The sequence below is a fragment of the Ambystoma mexicanum genome, chromosome 5p (assembly GCF_040938575.1).
Source record: "Ambystoma mexicanum isolate Mex_15411 chromosome 5p, UKY_AmexF1_1, whole genome shotgun sequence".
NCBI lineage: Eukaryota > Metazoa > Chordata > Amphibia > Caudata > Ambystomatidae > Ambystoma > Ambystoma mexicanum.
In genome coordinates, this window is record NC_090930.1 from 1,062,280,562 (window position 1) to 1,062,302,521 (window position 21,960).

Consider the following 21,960-nt stretch of genomic DNA (forward strand, 5'->3'; position numbering starts at 1 on the left):
AGGCAAAAAATGTCTTTGTCCCTTTTTCTGTGCCCTTCTTCCAACCTCTGAAAAATATTTCTGAGGCGGATGAGGGGTCTGAGGAAGGTATGGTGCCTGAGGAGGAGTCTGATGAGATTTTGTCTGGTCATAGCCAGATTGAAGACCTGCGTCAGTCGCTGCACGACGCCAGTGGCCTTTCCGAAGGTGGAGTTCTGTGGGCATGAGCCTGGCACCCATGCCGAGTCCTCGTACCGGCGCCTTCTGTCGAGGGTCACAGAATACTTGGGGTGGTCTGCGTCACCTGTGGATTTTCTGCAGGATGACCTGACGGACATCCGCGACCAAGGTCCTCCAACTGACTCGGTACTGCCTTTCCATATGGCTTTGCAAACAAGGGTGGCGGCTTGGACTGCCCCAGAGAGTCTCCCGGCAGTGAGCAAATCTTTTCCGTGAAAATACCGCCCAGCGGGTAGCGATCCCTGTTACTTGATCACGCAACCCACTCCGGAGAGTTTGGTGGTGCAGGCGGCTACGGCCCCAGCAAAGCAGGCGTCGTACCCTACCATCCCTCCTGATAGGGACGACAAGCGTTTTGATGGCTGGGCGAAGAAAGTGTTTTCTTCAGGGGTTATGGCTTTACAGGCAGCCAACTCTGTGTGTGCCTTGTCACGTTTCACACACACTCTGTGGAACTGTATTTCATTGCCGGCTGAACATATTCCCGAACGGGAGGAGCGGGATGGTTTTCTTGCTATTGTACAGGATGGCAAGGATGCTATGTGTGAGTCCGTTCAGTTGGGTCTGGACATGGCGGATTGTGTCAGCCGGTCCATGGCGGCCAGCACCGTAATACGCAGGTTTGCGTGGTTGTGGAAGTCGGGGTTTGCTCCTGATGTGCAAGCCCAGCTCCTTAACATGCCCTTTGATGGTGAACATCTTTTTGGCAGCAAGGCTGACGAGAGCCTTGAGAGGTTGCAGACCTCAAAGGCTGCAGCGAAGTCATTGAGCACTGCAGTTCGCCAACCTCCGCCTTTTTGTCCTAGGGGACAGCAATGGAGGGAAGGTTCCTTTCGATATTACTCATCCTTTAGTAAATCGAGAGGAGCTGCAAGTCAAAGGGGCCACCGTAGGAGTGCCAGAGGTGGACAACAGGGTACTCGAGGTGCCAAGGCCGCTCGTGCAGTTGCCTCTTTGCCCTCAGGCACTGCCGCAGCCGCTTCAGCTCAGTGATGAGGCCATGTCCTATGGTTCGCCGGTTGGGGGAAGGCTGGCGCAGCATCTTGTAGAGTGGCGTGCCATTACTTCAGATGTGTGGGTTCTGGAGATCATAGCCCACGGCTACTGTCTTCCTTTCCGACAAAGGCCTCATGACAGACCACCAGGGAATCTCTCTTTGAAGTGTCCGGATCCGCTCCTTGCGCAGGAAATTCAGTCCATGCTGGAGAAAGGCGCCATAGAACTGGTGCCTGTAGCGGAGAGGAACAAGGGATGGTACTCCCCTTATTTTTTCATTTCAAAGAAAGGCGGGGGTTTGAGACCCATCATGGACTTGCGCGGTTTGAACAAGCTCCTCAGGAAGGACAAGTTCAAGATGGTTGCTCTTTCTCAAGTCCTCCAGGCCCTTCAACTTCAGGACTGGTTGGTGTCTCTCGACCTCAAGGACGCTTACTTTCATGTGCCGATCCATCCCAAGCACAGAAAGTACCTGAGGTTCGTGGATGAAGACTCGCACTTTCAGTTTTGGGTCCTGCCGTTCAGAATGACCTCCGCACAGAAGGTCTTCACCAAACTCATGGTGGTGGTGGCAGCGTATCTCAGGAAAGGGGGGATTCATGTCTAGCCCTACCTGGACGATTGGTTGATCAGGGCACGCTCTCCAGAGCAAGTCCTGGATCATCTCTCCGTCACCTGCCACTCCCTTCACAAGCTGGGCTTCTCCCTCAACTTAAAGAAGTCCCATTTGACGCCAACCCGGTGGCTCCAGTACATCGGAGCAGTGCTCGACACATCCCTGGGGCAGTGTTTTCCACTCCAGGTGAGGGCTCATCACGTTCAGTAGATGGTGCACAAGTTTCAACACGCCCAGAGTCTCCCAGCGTTCGAGTTCTTGAGGTTGTTCGGCCTCATGGCATCCTGCATTCTTCTGGTGCCAGAGGCCAGGTTGCGGATGAGATCTCTGCACGGGCCCTCAAGATGCAGTGGTCACAGTCCTCCGGCAGGATGTCGGACTCTGTTCAGGTGCCGCCCTCAGTCGCCCAGGACCTTCTGTGGTGGGCCGTCGAAGGCAATCTGATGAAGGGGGCTCCATTTTGGCTACCCTGGCCGGAGGTAACGATCGTGATGGACGCATCCCTCACGGGATGGGGAGTGCATGCCAACGAGTTGACAGTCAGCGGTCGTTGTTCTCTGTCGGAGTCCAGACTGCAAATCAATCTGTTAGAGCTGAGGGCCGTCAGGCTTGCACTGAAGGCTTTTCTGCCGACTGTGCGAGGGAAGAATGTCCTGATTCTGACGGACAACACAGTCTCCATGCACTACCTCAACAAAAAGCGGGGGGCAGGGTCACTTCCTCTATGCAGGGAGGCAATGCAGCTCTGGTTCTGGGCCATCCAGCAGGAAGTTTCGATCTCGGCGGTTCATCTGGCCGGAGACGAAAAAGGGACGGCGGACACTCAGAGCAGGCAGAGCGCAATCTCTCACGAGTGTGAACTGGCTCAGGAGATCCTGCTGGAGATCTTCGCTCTTTGGGGGACCCCTCAAGTGGATCTCTTCGCCTCCTGCGAAATGTTCTGCTAGCGGGAATTTCCTCCAAAAGGAGCCTTAGGAGACGCGTTCGTGGTAGAGTGGTCCTTCCCACCGCTGTATGCGTTTCCTCCAGTCCCCGTCATCCCGCAAGTGCTGCGGAGGTTACGGAGGTTCGGTTCCCGGATGATCCTCATTGCTCCGGCTTGGGCCCGGAGGACGTGGTACCCGGACCTTCTCGACTTGTCCATCTGCCCTCAACATTGTCTTCCCTACCGAGACGATCTGCTCTCACGGGATGTGGGTCAGGTTCTCCATCCAGAGGTCAGATTCCTCAACCTTCACGCTTGGCTTCGGAAAGGTTGAGATATAAGGATTGGGACCTCCCTGAAGACGTGATGGAGGTGTTGCTTTCGGCCAGACGGCCAGTAACAAAGTCCATGTACCGTTGCCGTTGGAGAAAGTTCTGCGACTGGTGCAGGGTTAAGAATGTGGATCCTTTTTCATGTGACATTCCTATGGTTCTGTCTTTTTTGCTTTCGTTAGCCCACAGGGGCCTGCAAGTGGATACTGTTAAAGGTTACCTGGCGGCGCTGTCTATATTTAAGCGCTCGTCTGAGGAGTGTTCATATTTCAAAATTCCTTCAATTTCTGAGTTTCTCAAAGGACTCACTAATGTGTTTCCGCCGTCACCTTTCCAGGTGCCTGGTTGGGATTTGAACCTTGTTCTGAAATTCCTTATGGGTGCTCCGTTTGAGCCTTTAGATTCTTGTCCTTTGAGGCTGTTAACCCTTAAAACTGTGTTTTTAGTTGCGGTCACTTCCGCTCGCAGAGTGACTGAGTTGCAGGCACTTTCAGTTAAGTCGCACCCTGCACTGTGTTTCATAAGGACAGGGCTGTCCTTAGAGTTCGTCCTTCCTTTCTTCCGAAGGTGGTGTTGGAATTTCATTTAAGCCACAAGGTTATTGTTCCGGCATTTTATCCTCCTCCACATCCTGGTAAGGAAGAGGAGAGGCTCCATAGGTTGGATCCTAGGAGAGCTTTAAGTTTCTACATTTCCCGGGTCAGAGTGGACTATCAGCTCTTTATTGGTTACGCTGGAAGGCGTTTGGGACAAGCTGTTACTAAGCAGACTTTGTCTAGATGGATTATCTTGGCAATTTCTGAATGTTACCGCCTGGCGGGTAAGGACCCTCCGATAGGCTTACGTGCCCATTCTACTAGGGGTATGGCTGCCTCTACTGCCCTGCAGATGGGTGTTCCTATTCGTAACATCTGTGAAGTAGCCACATGGGCTTCGGTCCATACTTTTGTACAACACTACTCCCTAGATTCTATCCATGGGGAGGATCTGGCCTTTAGCAAGGCGGTCCTTTAATCTGCAATTTGATTGGGCATTCTAAATTTCTATATTCTAAATTCTTTTTCCCTCCTCCATACGTTGGTACTGCTTTGGGAGTCTGTCATAGATATGGAATACGTCGGAGGACCCAATCCCCTCGAAGAACAAGTTACTCTCTTTCCTGGTAACGTTCTTTCGATGGGATGGTCCGAGGACATATTCCATATCGCTCCCTCCCTACCTGCCCCGCTACAGAATTTCTTATGCGATTGCAGCTTATGTTTTCGCAAGGCTTTCTGTGGTTATACTGGCAGTGGTTTGGTGCCACACGTTCTGGGGAAAAAACTACAACTGAGGCTACGGGCGTCGTGCGTCCTACTTATAACATCCGGTGACGTCAGCTCGACGGAGGCCCTCGAGGACAGCGTATCGACGTCATCAAAGCAGGACGCAGACGCCGAAAATTTTCCGAAGCAGCACAGCTGTGGTGATTACTGTCATAGATATGGAATATGTCGTCGGACCATCCCATCGAAAGAACGTTACCAGGTAAGAGAGTAACTTGTTCTTTGGGGGTAGAGACAGTAGGCTATTCAGACATGCTTTGCTGCCAATTATCTGAATGTCACAAGGCCTAGCTCGACCGGTGTTATCCTTCTCCCTTGTCCCCCCACCACTCTTTATTTTGTCTTGAGGTGCCTTTAAACACCATTTATTGTGTAGGGGACTTACAAAGTATCCAATAAATAAAATAAATAAATAAAATGGTAATTGTGGGTACATTTGTAGCGATTTCTTTTTTTAAAAAAAATGTTGGCAGAAGTGTGCAAGCATTGGACAGTTGTGGACTGTAGAAAATGGTGACTTGGATGATGCTGTGCCAATAAGTGCCATAACTAATGCCTGCAACCTGGTTCAAGTAGAGAATGAAACATATATCATTGCACCGCCAAATCGACATGAACGAGATTAAGAAGCAGTGTATTCTTTTAATTGGCTAAGGAAACCCACACTGCTTGCAAAGACTAAGGGGGTAATTCATGGAATAAATGTGCGTCGAAATTTGTGGTGCAAGCTGGCGCAAGCGTGAAAAAGCTGAATCGCACGCGTGCGATTCATGGAAGGCCGTGCGCATGCTCAAAGTACTGCATTTTTTGCCCACAGGGTCATTTCAGCAGAAAACTGCCATAGTGGGGGGCGTCTCACAGGCCACACAGTCACGTTGCCTACACCAGGTGTTGGCAATCATCACTGCATGCCCCTCAGTCCACAAGCACATATACATGCCCAGAACACCCACAGAAAGGCAGGCCGTGGTCCTGGACTTCTACAGGGTGGCACACTTTCCCAAAGTGCTCGGTACCATAGATTGCACCCATGTGGCCCTACGTCCATCTAGGTCCACTGAGCACATCTATCGAAACCGCAAGCACTGGCATTCCATCAACGTGCAGGTGGTATGTGATGCTAAAGGAATCATCACCTCTGTCTATGCAAACTATCCTGAGTCCACCCATGATAGTTTCATATTCAGAATGTCCGCCCTGAGCCGGACCCTGGAAGCTGGGAAGCATGGCGACACATTCTCCTAGATGAGTACAAATTCCTGTGCACATGCATGCATGTCACACACAGACAAATACACAAGCCCAACTAATGACAACCATTATCACCTTACCAGGGGACAGTGCCTACCCTCTAAGCACCTACATGATGACGCCAATACGGAACCCCACCACACCACCCAAGGTAAGATAAAACGCAGCCCATATTGCAACCAGGGGCATAGTGGAGCGCACATTCGGAGTGCTCAAGTCACGCTTCCGCTCCCTTGACCGCTGTGGTCGACAGCTACTATATGCACCCCCAGTAGTGTGCAGGATCATTGTGGCAGCATGTGTCCTGCACAATGTTGCAACACGGCATGGCGTACCGGTGGACATGGTGGTGCCCCCACATCCCCAACCACATGCTCGGCCGCTGTGCATGGGAGGGAAAAGAGCATGTGGAGGTGGGCCAACTGAGGCACCCCTCACCTTTTGTGGCCTCCCAACCATGGCACAGATGTACTAGTACCAATGGGAGGTGCACACAACAATTGTCCTTGCAACTTGGGTGAGGGGGGCAAAGTACGTGATGCAAACAGCACGCCTATGCTCCTGCAAGGCTGCCTGTGGCCCCTTAGGAAAAGTGACGGGTCATGCAACGCTCAGGCATCCCAAAAAACCAAGAAAAAAGAGATACGTGACCCCTGTAGACCAAGTGCGTGTAACAAAACACACGCTGTACGCTGTGGCAGCCAGGAACACAAAAAATGCATACGTGATCAACACGCGGGCTAGTATGCCCGAAAAAAGGGGTATGCGACAAACAGGGACACCCGCAGTGGGAAAAATAACATGTGCGACTCACCGTCTGCCTTGCATGTAGAATAAGAACGCGTAGGCAACACCCCCGCCAAAAGAAGAAGTATGCACTGTAGCCGCTGTGAAGTAATCGCGTGTGAACCCCAACATCTGCAATACACACGCAACGCTCTCTCCGAAAAGCACATATAGAGTGATGGAAACCCACGTGGGACCTTCAACCTGTGCTGGGGGTAAGGCCCACGCATGTTACGTCACATACGCGCTTACGCGCTAAGGCCCTTTCCTCAAATTACACGCTGACGTGCTGTTTTTTCATGTGCCTATTCACTCTGCATCAAGCTGGCCACGCGACAACACACAGAAGACCACGCTCCTGCCCAGAAGGCCATTTACCTGCCCCCCAGAGACCTGGGGTGCCTCCTACAAGCCATCTGCTGCTGCCTGGCTGCCTGCCTGCTGACAACAGCGCCCTGCCATTTGGTGCCTGCACATCAGCCATCTGCAGGGGTCCAGGTGCTGTGACTACCCAAGCTGGAACAGACGACTCCCGACTGGTGTTCCATCACTCCACAGCCCAGGCCCAGGACCCAGTTGCCCACCCACACCTGCCTCGGGGGTTGCCATGTCCGAACCAACACCATCTGGCAGCAGTGGCAACCCCCCAGCAGAGAGGCAGAGGGCTGCCAGCTTCACATCCAATGAAGTTGGCATCCTGGTGGAGCAAGTACTAGCGCATTATGATGCCCTCTTCTCACTATTGTGCGTCGACAAGGAAGGACGGAGGAGGATCTGGACGGACATAGTGGGTGCCATCAACACGGGGGAGGAGGCACCCCGCGACATCAAACACGTCCAGAAGCACTGGGAGGACTAGAAGTCCAGGACCCTCAAGAAGGCCCAGCGCCTCTTAGACGCAGCGGATGCAGTGGGGCCAGCTTACCACCTAGCAGATGAGGGTCCTGTAGTGCATTCGCCCAGTGCTTCACCACCAGATCCTCAGGATGCAGGCCTGTCTGGAGTCGAGCGGTAAGTGCCCATGCATTGCCGTGTAAAACAGTGCATGTTGCAGTGTGGTGTTAGTTAGCTACTTGGATGTATGTGTGCCATGGGTCATGTATGGATGTGTGTGTGCAGTGACATGATGGTGCTGCATTTTGAGTCCAGTCAGGTGTGAACCACATGGATGGTGTATGTGTTACAATGGATCATGCGGAGCAGCATGCGGAATGCACACATGTAGGCATGCCTGTCTCTGTACTTGGACATATTTGGGGTGTGAGATATGAGTTCTGCTGTCATGGACATGCATGGTGTACATGTCTGTGTGTCTGAGTAGTGTGTGAGTGACTGGTAACCGCCATGGATGCATGACACATGTCCATGACGATTTGTTGATTCACTGATACAGCCTAGTCATCCTTGTATCCACTGTGTCTGGGGGTATATAAGGCCAGATGCATGACCCTCCGGTGATGTGTGTGCATGTGATCACCATGTCCCATGATGCATGTGAGTTTCAACCCACCTTTGGATGTTTCTACAGTGCCTTGGACATGGATGTAAATGTTTGTTGCATGTGCCATGCCTGTTTCTGTATGTGTGTTGCCTGCGCTGACACATGTGCTGTGTAGGGACATGATGGAAGTGACGTTTGACAGTGCCACTCATGTGCTATTGCTTTGTGTCTAGGGGACTATTGTACAGTACCCTGATGCTTGTGTTCTATGTCTCCCTTTACACAGCGGCGAGTGAAGAAGAGGGCGGAGACGGCGCTGTGGAGGAAAGCGCCTGGGAGGCCTCCACCGGCCGGCGACGCAAGGCCCAGTCACCCTCCCAGGAAAATCCATCATCTGGGAGCGAAGGGACTGGTGCCGCGTCCGCCACTACGGCTGCAGTGGAAGGGGCGGGTGAGCCCCCACGGGGGCATGCGACGGCGGAAGATCATGCGCAGCCATCCAGGTTGGTGGTGTGTATGGAGGAGGAGGAGGAGGCCGCATCCAAGCTGCACATGGGGTCTGGTGGGGGTGGTACCACTGGTGCAAGTGGTGCAGTCTAGGGGCAGGGGCAGGAGGCAGCACTGGTCACAGCGGAGGGGCCTGTGCATGTCACTGTCCCTGACACTGTGACTGCACCACCATGCACCAGCAGGGATGCCCCGTCCCAGGCCCTTCCGCAGGTAGGGGGGAGGTCCATGTCATCTGGCACTCCTCTACTTGCGGACATGGGGACCTGTGGCAGGATCTAGTCCGTCCTCATTGGTGTTGCGTTGTGCACACGTGTAATTCGTGATAACGGTGTGTTTCTTGGGGGGGAGCACGCACATCATCACGAAGAGACGTGTGCCATCGTGGCCCAGTTGAGCAGGGCTCGCGGTCGGGGGTTTCCTCCATGTGTCGCTCTGTCTTGCGGCCCTCTCCTCCTCTGTGCACACTATACGCCAGTCGTTCTCCGTGCCGTCTTCCGGCCCAGATGCCACCAGGGCCCCCTGTGGACCTGCCCCAACCAGCGCAGCCAGGCTGGTGGAGATCCCATCCCTGCCACAGTCGGGAGTCGGAGCTCCAACACAGGTGGCCATCCCAGCAACTGGACCCCTGCCAACGGATGATGTGCAGGCACATTCAAGCAGGGCACCTGCACGACGGCCCCGGGCGTTGCCATCTATCTGGAGGCAGTCGTGGTCCCGGCAGCAGGCAGCAAAAAAAGGCGGGGGCAGGCTCGGCGTAGGAGGCATGTGGCCTCGGGGCCATCAACATCATTGGGGCAGGCATCGGCCGGCGGGCAGGACGACCCTGGATTGGGAGTGTCTTCCGTGTGGCAGCTGTTGGGCCAGCAGATAGGTGCAGAGCGGCGGCGGGCGGCGAGGGCACGGGTCACGGCGGAGAACTCCATGCACAGGGCATTGAGGCGGGATGAGTGCTTCGAGGCAACTTGCAGGGAGTTGGGGGAGGCGATGGCTGCATCCCTGCGAGACCTTGAGGCCAGGGAAGAGGCACCCCTCTGGAAAATCGACATGGAGTTTGATGATGCCCTGGCCCGGAACATCAAAAAATTAGCCATCGGACTAGTCCGCCGCCTTTGTATATAGTTATTTAGGCTTAGGTTTCATTTGTTTTATATTTTTATTTGGAGTTCAAAGACTTTGCTCCACTTTTTGTATATAGTTGTATATTTTATAGGTTTTTTGGTAGGTTTCCTTTTGTTTTAGGATCATGGACCCTTCTGACTTTCAGTGTAAATAGTACCAGACTTGTACATACTTTCGTTATTTCAACATCCCATGGAACAATGGTTTTTTGTGCTTTTGTTTTTCATGGACTTTATATGGACTTTGGCGATGGACCACTTTTCAGTTTTCATGTCGTGGATTTTTGTTTTTCATTGGATTTCACTTTATTTTTGGTATTGCTTTCAATATTTCTTCATTTGAATGTGTGATTTTCATTATGTCATTTTTTATGTTTTTTAATACATTTCATATATCTTCATTATTGTTGTTGTGTACTCTCATTGGTTTTGTGCATGTCTCTATGAGCATTGCCTCAGTTATGTGTTGCCACTGTGTGGCTCTGTTGTACATGTATTCATGGCCATGCTGGTTCTTTTCACACTCTCATGGAATGGGTAATTTGGGAGTGGGTAAAGTGTATGGTTGCGTGTTTGTACCGGGGGCGGGGGGATTTGGGTTGGCATTAGGGCAATGGGTCTATTTTGTTATGACATGGTGTTTGGTGGGCCATGAGTCAGGGCCTGCTGGCAGGTGCCCGTCACTGGGGGTGGGGGACATGAGTCGGGCCTGCTGGCAGGTGCCCGTCACTGGGGGTGAGGGACATGAGTCGGGGCCTGCTGGCAGGTGCCCATCACTGGGGGTGGGAGACATGAGTCTGGCCTGCTGGCACTGGGGGTGAGGGACATGTGTCAGGGTCAAAAGTGCATGGTGCCATGTGGGCTGCCTGCGGGGCATGCCCAGGGGTGATGGGCTGCCTGTGGGGTATGGGGAAGGTGGGAGGGGCTGCCTGCGGGGCATGCCCAGGGGTGATTGGCTGCTTGGGGGCCGTGGCCAGGGTGGATGGCCTGCCTGTAGGGCATGGGGAGGGGGGAAGGGCACACCTGGGAGGACCTACACTGCCAAATCGCGTGTGAAGCTTCCTGCGCACCCTGGAATACGCGTTCCCCGCTCACGGCAGGCCAATCGCGTGTGCAACTCCACACGCACCCCGGAATACACGTTCCCCACTTGCGCCAGGCCAATCACGTGTACAACTCCACGCGCACCCCTCGGAATACACGTACCCCGCTCATGGAAGGCCAATCGCGTGTGAAACTCCACGCGCACCCCGGAATACGCGTTCCCCGCTCGCACCAGGCCAATCGCGTGTACAACTCCACGTGCACCCCTCGGAATACACGTACTCCGCTCGCAGCAGGTCAATTGCATGTAAAACTCCACGCGCACCCCCTGAATACGCGCAGTCAGCGCATTCACCCTCCCCATGCTCCGCAGGCAGCCCATTCACCCTGACCATGGCCCTCAGGGAGTCCATCACCCCAGTCCATGCCACGCAGGCAGTCCATCACCCCAGTCCATGCCCCGCAAGCAGCCGATCACCCCAGTCCATGCCCCGCAGGCAGCCCATCACCCCAGCCCATGCACCGCAGGCAGCCCATCCACCCTCCCCATGCCCCACAGGCAGCCCACACCACAGGGGGAACTTTTCTACATGATTTCACTGGCGCTAGTGGGGTATGCGTATTCCGAGGGGTGCGCAGGGAGTTTTACACGCGATTTCGCTGGCGCAAGCGGGGTACGCATATTACGAGAGGTGCGCAGGGAGTTTTACATGTGATTTCACTGGCGCAAGCGGGGTACGCTTATTCTGAGGGGCGCGCAGGGAGTTTTCCATGTGATGGGAAGTTTACAAATATTCCGAGGGGTGCGCAGGGAGTTTTACACACAATTTCGCTGGCATGTGAGGGCTGTGTGGCGTTTTTAGCGCGTTTTCGTGGTTGGGGTGCTGTATACTGGTCCACTGGCCTTTGCGCCATGTAGGGGATTTGTGCGATGTTTTTGGCGCATGGGGCGGGGTTGGGGGCGTAACTGGTGCTGCTGCAGGGTCGCTGCACCACTCTGCGCCATAGCTGGGTTTGGATGTAAGTATCCATGAATACGCTGTGCGTGAAAATGGGTTTTGGCACATGCGGCTGGTGCAGACTGGCGCACACTCCCTCTGTGCGTCAGCCGCGTGCGCCACTTATGCTCTGAATTCTATGAATTACCCCCAAAGTGTTGTCGCCATTACTTTATTGTGCATTCTCCTACTGACAGCTTTTTAAATCAAAGTGGGGAGTCAGAGAAACTACTTTAAGAAGAACTGTGCTATAAATGTATCAAAGTACCCAGGATGTTAAGTACAAGAAATGTTAACTTCTGCCAGAAATGTTTTATGAACGAAAATGACAAATATTAAATATAAAGAACTGTAACTGTGCTATATGAGCATTGTATCGCCTTATTTTTTAAATCAAACGACCCATTCAATTTTAATGCATACCAATTTCGTTTGAAAAAAATGTAGTTTGACTACATCCTATTTGATTATTATTGAATGTATTAAGCGCAGACCGAGCTGGTATACAGAGGGGCACAGAGGAGGGGTACAGCTGTACCGGGTGGCGGGCAGGAGACGGGCGGACACCGTCCAGCGAGTCAGGTGGTGCGATGGGAGATGGGATGGCCGAGGTGTTAGCCATTTCTTCTACCCATTGCTGCAAATTGGTATTCCCTGAACGCTAGCGACTAGGCATTATTTACTGGAGAAATTAGTAAAGTGCAGTTGGACTTGCACCAATAAAATGCAAAATAAATAAAACTAAACTCTGCAAAATGATTTACCAGATTGAAATGCTAAATAACTGCAACCAACGTTGAAACTAGTTTGACATTATTTTTCCAACATTTAAATGCAGTAAAAATGTATGCCTATGTTACTGGATTGTTGTTACAGAGATACAAGTTGGAAAAAATCCAAACTAAATCTTTCAATGTATCCTTGCTTGTAAATGAATCCAAAATAAATGCAGTAAAAATGTGTGGTGTCACTGGATTGGTTTTATTGAGAAACAAGTTGAAAAAAATCCAAAATAAATCCTCCACTTTAGGACTAAACAATCCTTGCTTGACAAAAAATCCAAAATAAATCCAGTAAATATGTGTGCCTGCCAATTAGTGTTAGTGGATTATTTTTACTGTGAAACAAGTCAGTAAAAATCCAAAATAAATCCTGTAAAAATGTGTGCCTGCCAATTAGTGTTAGTGGATTGTTTCTACTGAGAAACAAGTCAGTAAAAATCCAAAATAAATCCTCCAACCCAAGACAAATTAATCCTTGCTTGGAAAAATCCCACAAAAAACCCAAAATAAAAGCAATACAAATCTGCAGCTTGAAAATAAGCCAGAAGCAATCCCAAAACAATCCAAAAAGTGGATGCAGAAATGGAAATTATAGTCTGTTGGAAGTCCCTCTTCATGGCCTAGACTTCCTGTTATTGTTAGAACACACATTGGGGATTGAGTGCTGCACTCATGCCTGCCTTCACGTGTTTCTGTTGCTGGTGTAGGTGGGCCTTTGTCATGTTTGGGTTGTGCCAGAACCGCTGAAGACAATAATGGCTAAAAAGAGGGTCCTTGAGAATTCCCTGCTGATGTATTCCTGGCTCATGGATTGTGCGGGCGCGCCTGGGACACACATCTCCAATTCCATGTCCTATGCCGATTCCCGCACAAGTGAGTTGATGGATTCACTTATAGAGCACGGATGTTTCCTCCTTTTTTTACTATTTGTTTCCATTTTTCAGCAATGCAAGCTTAAAATCTTGACAGTTAAGCCAAGCGAATTGGAGGAATAGGACCCTTAATCGGAAATGTACAAATATGGACACGATATGGCAATACACTTAGGCCTAAACACATTCGCAGAGGCTTATCGCCATCCCACATGGAGCCATGCAAGCAAGCATGGCTCATGACAATGGGCCTCATTATAACCCTGCCGCTCCGGTAATAAAGTGCCGGTATTAACATATACAGGCACTTTTCTGAACCGGCAGAGTACAAGTGTGCCGGTGGGGGTAACCAGACTTACCTCCAGCCAAGAGCTGGAGGTATCTCTGGCCCCCACCGGCATAAAACAGCCAGTATTTTTGGAACCGGTATTGCCGGTGCCAAACATCCTATGAGACTCAACGTAAAGGGGATTTACTGCCCTTTCCGCCACCTATGACATCCCGGTAAAACTTGGATATAAGGTGGCGGAAATGGTAGCTACGTTTGCAGGTGGATCTTTCGCTAGGCTACCGGCCAACCTATAATGAGGCACTCTGTCTTTTTTCCCCCTTTTGGCTGCTTTTACTGCAGATTATTCTACTAAGGCATACCCTCCCATAAAAGGCTGCCATATGAGATTGAAGGTATCATCACAATCCTAAATCTGGTAAATTGATCTTTTGAGAGATGCCAGATTAGACATTTCGGTAATCCACTTGCCCACATTGAAGATTTGTTTATCTGTCCAATGCCATAATGCCAACAGAACTGAAGCGCTGAAACTCAAATTCCACATAGCATGAAATTATCTAGAAATGAGAAAAGTGTTGCATATATACAAATGCCTACTTCCTAAAAATGAACACTGCTTTACCAAATGAAAGAGGGCCTGGGAATTTAAATAGGAAAAATATCTATCTATGGCCAGCCATACTATGCCCATTATCTGCAAACACTATCGACCCACCATCGAATTCTGATGAACATCTATTCGTCTCAGAAGAAAATGCAGTTGTTGAAACTGAGTCCCAACAGTAACTGTTGGAGGGATTAGCAGTCAGATGCAAATTTGGACCACACCTTGGTAGACTGTGACAACCTGAAAAAGTGGCGGAATCAGATCAATGAAAGAATGGCCATGACACCGAGTTAGGTAGTTAACCCTTCAAGATTTGTGGTACTCCTAAAAGATCGATCAAGCATTCAGAATTTAAATCATTTCAACAACCTGTGGATTAAAAAAGGATTGATGGAGGCCAAAAACGAGAGCAGAGTTATTATCTCATTCTTGACCTGTTGTGCTCTTCTTCACAAAAATTGCTTGGTTCTGTTGTTTTTGTAATTCTGCTGGTGGTTGATAATGTGTGGGGTTGTTGGTTCTGTACTTGAGAAAGTGCAGATGCCTTTACATTCTGCAGTGATTAACATTCTTGTTCGGGCTAGTCATGTTCACTGGTGGGCATTCACAGGCTAATGGGGTGGAAATCATCAGCTGCCACCCCCCCCCCCCTTTCTCACTTCTTGTGGTTGCTGGCTAATCATCTTCATGGTGGGCATTCGCATGCTAATATGGTGGGACTAATCGGTCGTACCCTCTTTCTCACTCCTAGAGGATGTTGGCTATGGTGCAGATTTTCATGTCAATATGGTGGGAGTCACCGGCTGCCCTCCTTTTCCACTTCTCGAGGATGTTGGCTAATCATCTTCTCCTATGCACATTTGGATACTAATGGGGCGTGAATAACAAGTCGTACCCACTTTCTCATTTCTCGAGGATGTTGGCCAGTCATCTGCTATGGTGCAGATGTTCATGTCAATACAGTGGGAATCACCAGCTGCCCCGCCTTCCTCCACTTTTCGAGGATGTTGGCTAGTCATCTGCTATGGCACACATTTGCATGCTAATACGGCGGGAATCACCAGCTGCCCCGCCTTCCTCCACTTTTCGCGGATGTTGGCTAGTCATCTGCTATGGCACACATTTGCATGCTAATACGGCGGGAATCACCAGCTGCCCCGCCTTCCTCCACTTTTCGAGGACGTTGGCTAGTCATCTGCTATGGCACACATTTGCATGCTAATACGGCGGGAATCACCAGCTGCCCCGCCTTCCTCCACTTTTCGAGGATGTTGGCTAGTCATCTGCTATGGCACACATTTGCATGCTAATACGGCGGGAATCACCAGCTGCCCCGCCTTCCTCCACTTTTTGAGGACCTTGGCTAGTCATCTGCTATGGCACACATTTGCATGCTAATACGGCGGGAATCACCAGCTGCCCCGCCTTCCTCCACTTTTCGAGGATGTTGGCTAGTCATCTGCTATGGCACACATTTGCATGCTAATACGGTGGGAATCACCAGCTGTCCCTCCTTTGTCACTTCTCTATGATGTTGGCTACTCATCTTCTTTGGTGGATATTTGCATGCTAATAGAGTGGGAATAACTAGGTACCCCCTCACCCCCCCTTTTCACCTCGAGGATCCTGACTGTTCATATGTGTTGGTGGGCATCTGCATGCTCATGGGGTGGGAATCCCCAGCTTTCCCCCTTTCTCAATACTATGAGGATGTCATTGTCGCCTGCACACACCTGCAAACCACCCACTCTTCTTGATGCGTTAGTCGCCATAATTTAGGAAATTCACTTGCTTTCCAGTATACACACAACAACAAGACATATCTTGGTTAGGACCCAGGGAATTAAGACTAGAGATCTATAACTGTCGGGCCCCAATGTTGAAACTGCAGCAACCGGGCCAAAATTAAAAATTTTGCTTGATTGCAATACATTCTTTCACCCACACAGTTAAATATTACACAATGACGGTTATTGCCCCTTTTTTTACCGATGCAAGCCAATGGGGGACTTTTTCCTATCTACCTGAGGTGCACTGCACTGGGGGAAGAACACTTTCATGAAGGCCACTAGAATAACCTCAATCTAGACTGTGACCTAAACTGTGTGAGGGGGTTAATTTCCCAAGGCAGGTCAAGGGCACCATTGTCATTACAGACAGCAGTGGCTCGAGTTACGCTGTATTAGTCCCCAGACTCTGCCCTTCAGCGGGGCCCGAAGTCCCCAAACCTCAACTGCCAGGAAGCACTCATGAACAGCACCTTGTGAGGAGAAGGACGATGAGCACCCTGTCAACGAGTGGCTAGTAAGTCTGCCATTCTGTGAGGAGCATGCACTGAGAGTGTGTGCACATACTTGTCACACCATCACTCCCTAATTGTTGGCCTGTTGGAACATCATATGCGCCTACACCGAGTCAATGACTTAGTGGGTTTTCCCAACATATTCCTAACATGGTCTGCCTTAGGGACCTGTGGTTATAGGGGCCCTGCAGGTACCAGGTGCCTACCTCTAGTATATGATGTAATATTGTTTTGAGGAGGGGCGTTGCTGCCTCCATGTACGAGGCTCTATGTATTGTTTGTCCAAGTGAGGCAACGTGTGACCTCCCAACCTCCTGCTGAGATGCTCTAAAGACAAATGACCTCCCTCCCTGAGGCCCACTAGATGCTGCGTGCCTGTAAGTACTGCTTGTCAATTTCTTCAAATTGAGCATTTAAAGTGGGAGGGATTTACATGTGATGGCTAATTTAAGAGACCATTGTTTTGGGCAAGGCATTCTTAACGTTTCCGTGTTAAGAGGGGCATTTGTAATCTCCAAGCAGACACAAAGCACCAGTTAGCTGCCTAAGTCTATGCCCTCTTCCAGGGCAATTAAATATATCACACAAAACAGTTTTAAACTATCTGCCTTATTTTTGCAGACTCATATTTAAAGCACCAAAAAACATTTATTTTAGGTAGAATGTAATATTTTTCTCACATTGTTTATGAAGCACGCCTTTGTCAAACATTGAAACACAAACAGGTAACCTTCTCACATGTTACCTTTTCTTATGAGTCTTTAAGTCTTGACAGTACATTTTTAAACTCCACAGGTTGTTGTTTTTCCCTCTGCTTAAATGCATTCTGGTATTTGCAGTCTTTCAATCAAGGTGGGGGGAATAATGCCACAATTACACACTTTTTTCCAGCATATTTCTATAAAGATGTATATATTGGTGTGAGTCTTTACTCTGGTTTGTGTACTTTTGAAGTCATCTCTATAAAACAGACTATTCTTGAAAGCCAAACGTGGGGATGAGAGGGGGGCATATGAGAGGGCAAGTGAGTGATGAATATATGTCCAAGATGTGGCGAGAGGTGTTGCAGTCCTGGAGAGTGGAGGGGTTATTTTCCCCGGTCCTGACCGTGTGCTGATTTTCAGGGCACAAGTCGAGGATACATGTGAGTGGGCAGCATCTGTCCACATTTTTCAGAGGGTGGACACAACCGCTCGGGTGTGTTTTTGAGACCGGCGCCCCCCCCAAAAAAATGTTTGCTCGCTCAAGTGTTCGGCTACTAGGATTTCATCCCATGTTGTCAGGTTTCCAGTACATGCGTTTACCCACAAGACCACATAAAAGTATCATTAAAGCACACATCTCATATTTGGATTTTGTTTTACATGGAATATTTCATTATACTTTTTTGGGTTTAAAAGGTGGGCACCTTTTATACTTTGCCAGCATAGCTATTGGAATTTCTACTCTCTTAGGTTATTTTTCCAGTGTTGATTACTTTTTTTGAAAGGCCAATGCTGTTTGCCTGCACTGCACCTTCTTCTAAAGGATAAGGTAAATTGAGCAACATTTGTATATTTCACTGTAAGATATGTTCACTTATGGTACATATATTAATGGGTGGCAACTTTTGATTTTCACTACAGACTAGGGATCCCCACATTGAGTGACACGACAGAGCTGTACCCATCCCCAGGTTGATGCAACACATTTTACAGCACATTTTGCAGCAGGAATAGGAAAGAAGCCTTGTGATTTACAGGAAGGTCTAAACATATACCACCCGAGCAACAGTCACTTAACCTGCTGATCTGTTCTTGTTGCATTTGCTGCAGGATCTCCTGCTTCCCCTTGTTACACCTGCATCCGCAAAACAGATTTGACCTGCCCACCCCCTCCAATCAAGGTTCAAGTGGTGCATTGATGAAGCTCCCTTCCCATTTTGAAGTGAGTAGCACTTGCTAATTTTGCGAGATGCATGCTAACATATCACCAAAGCCTGAACCTAGAAGGAGAAGAGACAAAAACCCTGCCACAAGCAGTGATTTAGATGAGCATGGCAAGGAGAATGGGTGCAACTATGCCATCTGCCCATGTACTCAGCGCCTATGCATATATTGTTGAGTCCCCCCACACTTTTTTAGGACTTGAGCTCTATTTTGTTAATATACTTCACTGCCTCAAGCCCTCCCAGGTAAATAGGCTCTATCGCGCTATAAGGCAATCCTGCAGTAGACGCAACAAGGCCAGTCCCTCCCCTGTCGTGACATCCTTGGAACCTGCTGGGAGTTTACTTCTTTTGACAGTCAAAATTATTCTTATCTGTACCTTCTGAAATAAAAACATATTGCTAGTTCGGACAATATGGCCAAATATATACACAGACAATTGGGAAACCTCTGCAAAAACAGCAGTTAATTTAAGTTAGCAAAGCACAATCACCATATTTTTGCAATGCCTTCCGCAGTCAGAGGGTGTTTTCAAACAGAATTTCAAAAATATCTTTTACAATAAATATTTTACCAAATTACATCTGGGAAGAGATGTGTTCAAGTTGCTGAATTGCAGGCAGCTCTCAAATTCCGGCTTCTTCACTTAACCAAAATGTGTGCTCCCGGTCAAATCCTTTTATCTCACTATGCCTTATCTGCCACCATTAAAGGTCTATATATGGTATTCAGCTCATACTGTCTGCTACTTCAAAAAAGACCCACTCTTGATATTACCACTTAGGTAAATATTAACAGTGACAATCCATATGCTGGACGTCAAATTGCATTTGTACTTGGTCTGCTCACAACATAACGCAGCTCAATGAATTCTGCATGGGCTATTGAAACACATTAGACCCCAGAATAGGGGCAGGTCTTTTCCAGTAAGTTCAAGCACCAGATTTGCTTTAAATGCGTCGCCACAAAAAAAAAGTACATTTACACATCTGGTTCATTCGAAAACTGAAACAGCATGCCTGCCTGTCTCATCAATTATGACTTGCGTACAAGAGTACATTTCTGAGTGCGCGCAAATGGACACAGTTCCCGACTCCACACTGAACAAGCTAGCACTGCGTGTTCAGCTTCGTGCCTTGGGACAGCACACGCATTTCTGAAGTAACCCCTTTCGAAGCTGTTAGCTGTGAATACAAAACATTCAATAAAACTAAAACTGAAAAGGCCACGAGAAGAACCCTGCACTGTGGGCAAGAGTGGAAAAATCAATAATTTGACTCTGAAACAGAAAAAAAAATCTGACAATACCTAATCGTGTTCTTTCTGGCAGGGGTGAGAATCTGAGAAGCAGGCTGGATCAAGTGATCGAGGGTCTCACTAAAAGGTTCTGTGACTTTGTGGATAAAGGGCTATAGCACAGTGCAGCCATGTTTGTTTATGTTAAATGTGTTTTATTGCCATGTTATATGTGTTATATCGCATTACGGCCCCCCACAGATGCACACACACACACACACACACACAGGTATCCCGTCCGGGCTCCGCCTGCGGCGTATTGTGAATGCACGGGACAGCCCCATTTATTCCCTGTGATGGAGTTACGTCACTACGTTGCGGGCATAGCGTGACCATGTCACCACATCCCTCCTTTTTCATAACAATGAATATTACAGGAACACCAAAGTTGTTATCACTGTAAACATCTAACAGCAAATCGTTAAATTGACTTATTTCGGTCCGATATTGACAACATGTTAATCGTCCATCACAAAATACTTCAGACGTGATGGGCGGCATTGGGACTCCCATTACAGGTTATCTCCTACATGTGCGCCCTCTGGCTTTTTTCGCTGCCCCTAGGCCTGGATCTGTAGGTTCTGATGGGCTCCAGGCTTGATCAGGGTATGGGTCAGTCTCACTCCGCAACGGGCTTAGATCAACGGCATTGCTGCCACTAAGCCTCTTAAAGAAACTGGAATTCTGGGTCACCGTCGTCCTCTCATCGGATGCAGTCACCATGGACCCTTTTACTGCTATGACATCCAGCAACTGCGGGTCACAGGGAAGCGAGATCTTGCCTTCTGAGTGCTGTTTCCTGACCAGCACCTCATTGCCCAACGATATGTCTGTTGGTCTCAGTTTCCTCCTGATGTTCTCCGTCTCGTTTCGCCTCCTTCGATCTTCGGCCACCTGCTCATCATCAATCACCCGAGGTTCTCTGTCCTCACTGCCTGTCAAGAAACCATGCGGGCACCTTCAAAACATAACTTTTGCAGAGGCAAACCCTGTGGCACAATGTGGGGCGGCTCTGTACTTCCGCAGGAATTGATATAGGGCTTGATGCAAAGATTGCCCCTGCCCATTGGCAATCCAGAACACTTTGTTCAGCACCTGCATAAAGCGTTCAGCCTCCTCATTCACTCTGGGCCACAATGGAGATATCTTTCTGTGCTTGACTCTGCCCTCCTGTAAGAAACTTGCAAAACTCTCCCCTTGAAAAGGCGGACCATTGTCGGTGCACACCTCGGGGAACCCATGCAACGCAAACATCTTCTCCACCACCGGTATGACATTTTCAAATGATGTTGACTCGATGAACTCCACTTCTGGATATCTGCTCCATTCATCAATGGCGACTAGGAAATGCAGATCTCTCCCTATCGAGCCAAAGTTCATTTGCACCACTTCGCACAGCTCGGCCCCCCTTGGTATCGACTCGATTTGGGGTTCTCTCCGCACAGGGCTGTATCCTGACACCATACACAATTCCTCACAAACCCGTTCACCAGCAGTTCCAGATTGGGGAACCACAGCTTCATCCTCAATCAGGACTTGGTTTTGGCTGACCCCTGATGCCCTTGATGCGCCAAGGGATATGAACTTGGCAAACAGTGCCAACGGCACAACCATCTTCTGGCCTCTCAATAGCAGCCCTGATTCCGTGAAGGACAGCTCATTCCTCACTTTCCACAGCTGCTGTAGCGAGGTCTTCACTTCTTGTGTGCGCTTATCCAATCACATCAGGGTCCACTTCCAGTCTCCCTTGTTGAGAGCTTCCCGGCGTAGGCAGAAACACTTGTCTCTGGTGAAGCTATCCGCCAGCTCTTTCACAGACATGGAATGCAAAGCTTTGGCCTCCACCACCAGCCTGTCAAATTCCTCGACTTCCATTTCTCCGCTCCCAGACTCTGTTGCAGACTTCCCAGGATGTCTGGACAGATAATAAGCAGCGTTATTTGCCCCAGGACAGTACACCAGCAGACATCGTATTACAGCAAAGCTAGCATCCACCGCTCGATGCGAGTGGGGGGCATGGATGATGACCCCACCATGATTAGTAATAGTGGCTTATGGTCGGTCACCACCATCACCGGTCTCCCCAATACATAAAGCTGAAGTGCGTGCACCCTCAGGGCACCGCCAGTTCTTCCCGCTCAATCTGGGAATACCGCTGTTCTGTGTCTGTCAAGGCTCTGCTTGCGAACGCCACTGGCTGGACATCACCCTTTGAGTTCTGCTGGGTCAGCACCGCTCCAAGTCCAAACGGGCTCACATCAATCACGATCTCCGACGCCACAGCAGTGTTTAAAAAAGCCATAGTGCTCTCAGCCGTCAG